This window comes from Vigna umbellata, chromosome 4 (genome assembly GCF_029865625.1).
Source record: "Vigna umbellata cultivar VRB3 chromosome 4, Vumbellata_1.0, whole genome shotgun sequence".
NCBI lineage: Eukaryota > Viridiplantae > Streptophyta > Magnoliopsida > Fabales > Fabaceae > Vigna > Vigna umbellata.
The window spans coordinates 39199419-39205799 of record NC_142168.1 but is presented as its reverse complement, the minus strand read 5'-3'; positions in this window follow the sequence as shown (position 1 = coordinate 39205799).

Sequence of the window (6381 nt, the reverse complement as noted above, 5' to 3'; positions counted from 1 at the left end):
TTACACTATACAAGTGAGTATAAACCAGACATAATAAACTAATTTTACATGTTGAAATAGATTTAAATTTTGATTTTCTAAATTAACCTTATACTGATTAATGATTTTATTTTAAAAGGAAAATTCATAACTTTATAACACGTAAATTTTTAAAAAGAACATTCCATTTTTCAAGGATTTATTCATTAATGTAGACATGTGTAAGAATAATACTTTTTTATTTAAGGCATAAAGCTAAGTCATAATACGAAGGATAGACAATATCTCAAATCCTCCTAAATACATTTGTTTTTAATAACTCTATGTTTATAAGCAATTTAACAAGAAATAAGTTTAAGAGTTGGTCAATTATTTTTGTAAATTGAAAATAAATTTTTATTTGTTATAAATAGCAGGGTATTATATGAAAAATTTTGAAATTTAATATTTTAAAATCTATTTTTGAATTAATTTTTTATGTAAATTAAACTTTCAAATATTAATATTAACTTAAACTTGGATACATCATTCGTATGCCCTAAATTTAGTGCAACTTGTAGCTTAAAATGTATACCTTATAGTCAACAAGATTTTTTAATAATTTCATTAAAATCGAAATTTTCTTTTACATCGATCATTGATCATTATTACAAACATTTTATACAAGTAAGAAGAAGATTTCTCTTATGTCCAAAGAGTTTGTGATGTTAAAAAATAAATATAAATATCATTTGTCTTAAAAAGAAGTATAAATACAGAAATCTTCAGATAACAAGAAACAAAAGTATAATTTGTATTGACTATATGGACACATAGAGGTCTATAGTGTTTGAAGTTGAAACAAGAGAGGAAAAAGTCTCGTAAATATATGAGAAGATGTGGACAACCAAAATGATACTTCATATGAACATAAGAAAGTTAACACATGTTTTGTGAAAAATACAACTTCATTTTAGGTACATCTAGAAAGAATCTATATATCATTTTCTTAGAATATTATGAGAGTGTGAAATTTTATGAAGTCACAAGATATTGAAAGCAAAAAATGCCTAAAATATATAGTTTTCTTAGAGGCTCCACTAGGTTAACTTTTAAAAAGTAAAATGCATGTTTGACACAAACTGTTTGGTTACAAAGGAAGGAAAAGATAAGAAAGGTATTCCTCTTATTCATGTCTACCATGGAAGGAACAGAAAAAAAGTATGCATATCAAAACCTATCGTTGTGACAAATGGTAGGGAAAAGGAAAGATGAGTTGATACTTAGAAAATGGATGCTAACGATATACGATAAGAAAAAAAAAGTTTATGCTCTTAGACCTTAAACAAGATGAAAGGGACAATTTCCTTTAGGAATGAACTTCAAAAGCTTTGTTACATAGATAATGTTCTAAGTCTCTTTCACCTACTGTTGATAATATATAATATACAAGATTAAAAGATAACAAAAAAATTAATCTTGTTTTTTTTCAAGTCAAAAAATGATGTTTCTATTTCTAGACATCTTGAGTTACAAACCACGGAATGTGTTTATTTAAAGTCTTGCAAAATTATACCTAAGAATGTGAGGATGAGAATGTAATATTCCAATGTTTGGTACAAGTTATAAAAAAATATATCCCCAAGCATGACTCATTTTCAGGAATCTATATATTAATATATGTAAAAGGGTGAAAAACATTATATTCCCATCAGTATAAAAGATATTTTCTAATTCTCACTTTCACTTTGTTTCTCCATTCTCAAAAAGCAATTTTGTTTTCATACAAGAAGCTTTGAATCTTGAAGATAAAAAAATGAATTTATTAGTATTGATGACAATATGTTATGTTTTAGTTGTATGTGTACAGTTATTGAATATACACTAAGTGATCATAAAAAATCTTTTAGAAGTTATAGTAAAATATATTTAAAAACACTCCAATTTGATTAATTATGCGAAAGGAATGATTTAACAAACCAAGGGTTAGGACCTCACTTTTTGAGAATCTTCCTCCTAAGAGCTTTTGCGAAAAAGTATTAGCATGACTTACTACATGTAAAACAAAAGATTAACCAAATATTTCCTTGATATTTATGAACTGTGAAGAGGAAGAAAACATCACATTTCATTTATACATCCCTTATTAATTTTTCACTATTAATATAGATGATCAACTTGGAATTTTTTGTAACATCCACAAAACCTTATCCTATCACCATCTTCTTTAATCATTTATTGTTTGAACAATTAGAAATATTATGTTATCAACCATTCATAACATTTAATAATGCTACTTGATTTTTGTTAGATTTTGACACATGGTTGTGTGAAGATTTAGAAGAAGACACACCTTGTTCCTTCAAAGAAGATACTTCATGTTTTTTTTCTATATGAATTATGACGTGTGCTTTGTGTTCATTTTTTGTAGAAACTTATCATACAAAAGTTTTGTGGTAAGTCTAAAAGTTTAAGTTCCTCCAAAGTTGGTGTTTCTTAAGTTCTATTCTGTCTCAATATCATTATTCGAATCATGCAAGAACATTATAATATGACCTCAATGGTTTCTTCAGTTCACACTTTATAAGCAAAACTTCCATTTCTTTAAACTAGTTATCTCAGATATTAATCTTTATAGATTAAAAATCAATTTCATTTTGTAACACAAGCAATACTTTTTTAACTTCTAACCCTCAGTCATATCACTTAAAACGTCATCCCACAATATCAGTTTATAATCATTAAAATTTAATATAGTTATTTTAATTTTGCTCATTCTCTAAGTTCATGACATATATGTTTTACTTTTCTTTTATATTCAATGTACATTTTTGTATTGGAATCAACACTAAGTTTAGGGATTTTTTTTAAGGAAACCTTTTTTTCATGCAATTGTTTTTGTCCTCTGACTTTTGGTCTATGGACATGAATCTCTTTATCATCTCAGACATTCATTTCTCTCACTTCCACAAAAAAGAAGGATTTTATGTTCTTTCACTTTTCACCATCATGTTTACCGTTCCATTCTTCTATATTGTTATACAAAGTTTATCATTAAAATAAAAAATATTCTCAATATTTTATAGTGTGAAAACAGGTAAAAAAATTTAAGAAAAATGTTTACGGTTAACTTAACGTGTCAAAAACACTATTGAGACAAGTTAATGCCCTGATAATGATGTTATTACATTTAGTGGATATGACTTTAACACGTTTTGTTTCTATTTCAAGATAAAAGATGGCAAAAATAAAATCCAAAACAATTAAGTACCATATGATGCACTTTGTTAATTCTAAAGTCAAAGATCTCCTTATAAAACATCTTTAAGTTATTTGGAGTTATACAAAACATATGAAAATTAGTTATTTGACAATATTCAAGTATAAATGGATAAAGAACAATATAGGTGTATCAATTGATGCAGATTGACATAGATCTTCACTCTAGTAAGGCATAAAATTGCTAAGGTTAGTGATTATTTGGAACTCATAGCTTGATGTAATGTTTCTATTGTCATTACAACATGGGATGAGGTTAAAGAGACAAAAAGAACATCATGTGAAAGGATAGGTATTTGAGAACACCATATTAGTTAATTTCATTATTTCCTTACATGTATATTGAATTGATAAGGTTTCATTATTTGACGTTCCTAATATTGGGGTGGTTAGGAAGAAGATCTTATCTACCATTAAATGGAGGGACTTCAAACATATATATTGTCATTGTCATTTCCCAAATGTTTATAAGTGAAGAATTTAGATTTATGCTTAATTATATTGATCATATGTTATATAGGATTCCTTGGTTAAGCAAACCACACGATGCTCATTTTTTTTTTCATGATTGAGATCATATTTTGACGACGACCATAGGAAGACCGCCAGGACGTGTGTGGTATTGGTGGTTTTTGGGGACTTTAAGATTAGTTCCATCCACCACCATGAAGAAGTAAGACTCCTATAATTGTTCCTCTATTCATTTCTTTACCTAATGAATTAGAGATTGTTGGGAGAACTTCAATTTTAAACATTTTGTAATTCAATTATAGGTCATATAAGTCATATTATGTGTCATATATTTACCATATTACAATGATTGCATTTAATTTATAAATCATTGTGTTAGGTACATTAACAACTTAACTGTGGAGCAAGGAAAATAATAAATATATGGATTTGTTGAGTCTCAATCCATGCATAAAATGAATTTGGGAATTCAAATATTTAGATCCAACAACATTTGTAAACATGGATGGGTGACTCACATAAACATATATACTTGAGTCTATCTCACCATAAGCATAACCCACCACCCAGCATTTGCCTCCACCTCCATCTCCCTCATAATACTGTAGTGTTCTGCCAAGGGTTTAATAGCAAAATCTTCTATCATAAATTTAAAAATATCTAATATGTAGAGACCTTCCATGTAAAATGAGCAAAAGAAAAAATGACAGTTTCAAAAAAGAAAAAAATAACATGAAACATCAGAAAAAAAGTAACTTCGTTGGTTATAGAGAATTAAACCTAAGACTTAAAAAAAAAGATGCAAATAGATCAAAGTTTCATATAGAAACCAAAACTAAAATTGTGTGATAGTTTAAAGATAAAAACATATTTAAACAATAAAAAATCCTTAATGTGCATTTTTTATGTGTATATTATAAAGACCAAAAAGGGCACTATAACATGAAAAAAGATGAAGAAAAATTCAGAAAAGTTATATATACAAGTTTTGACCAGAAAGAAAAGACAGATCTCTTGTGAACCGTCAATTTGAAAAATTACCTGGGACAGTGCGATCTGACTTTCAACTACTAAAAGAACATAGATTTGTGTGGTCCAATCCTTTTTAACGTATATGCTGTGTATGTTATTTGGCTTTTGATAATCAATGTTTTAATGAAACTGGAAAAGGACTGCTTTATTAAGTACATCATCTTAAAAATGTATTTTAATGGCAACTTTTAATACATAGTAAATAATCTTTACTAATTTTATTTAACATTAATTACGTTATATTATTATCTATTCAATGAAGAAAAAATCATATCTATGGCAGATGAAAACATTGAAGACCACATGAACTGTCACAGTTAATTTTGACTTGCCTTTGAGTTTCCAAACGCTGACTCATCAAAATAAAGCATATGGACGTACATTGAACTTTTTTCTAATGTTTTACCAATGAATTGTGCCTTTATATATGATAAAATTTCAAACTTCTATTAAAAGTAAATAATGAAGAGAGGAGATCAAATTATATAATTAATTATCATTTATTATTTAACACCAATAGGTTTTTTGTTGAATAATTATATCTAAACATTATTATTATTATTATTATTTTAATTTGGTGTTGGACTTTGATCTATTACAAAACGTTTGATTTGGGTTTTTTCTATATTCGAAATATGTTTAAGAGACTAAATTTCATTAAAGATGATTTTGTAGATTCTCTTATAGAAATTTGTTACTGACCAAAATAATAGATTATATATATATATATATATATATATATATATATATATATATATATATATATATATATATATATATATATGTATACTATTTACAAAATGTTATACTAAGTATAGCATTATTTAATCCTTTAGTTATATAAATCAAAACTAACACGGCATATGTTTTAAAAAAATATAGGAAACTAAATATTTGTATGGTTATTTTAGATTTAATACAATTAACAAAAATAATTAAAGTAATATATAATTATAATTTAAAAATTTATTGTTAAAAGGTGTTTTGGGATATAGGGTGGAGGTTAATGATCAAATGTATATTAGATCGTCCAAGGGTATAATGTCTTTAACTTCAAGTTCTCTCGTAGTTATTCATTTTGAAAAATACCTGTAGAAGGTATTTCGATTTTAAAGTTAGTTCAATGTTTGACAATTTAGATATTAATGACGCAATAAATGTAGATCCCATGCCTCATTACCATCAACCTATATTTATAGATTTTAGAGTAGGCTTGTGATTAGAAGCGATTTAATTACGGCCAAATTGTTGGTAATTATCATACTTTACTTTTAAGTTGTTCAATATTAGAATTAATTGTCATGACCATTGATTATCACTATGACTCCTCGATTGTCAAGGGTGGTTTAATCGTGTGTCTCATATGGTACACAAGCTCCTAAGTCCGAGCCTAAAATGACTAACGAAGAGATTTGTAATAGGATGAGTGACGCTCGCCATTCGTGCTGTTAATGGGTGGTTACCATCCTTAATTGTCTATTTCAGGAGCCTCTATATCGTTCCGTAAAGTAGTTGACAATCTTTTGAATTGTTTGAAAATATGAGTATTGAGGGAAGCGTGTGTGACACTTTGAATCTCACGCTAATCGAAATTCAAAGAGTCAAATGTTATGAGCCACTGGATCTAGCTTGATCCGTGGC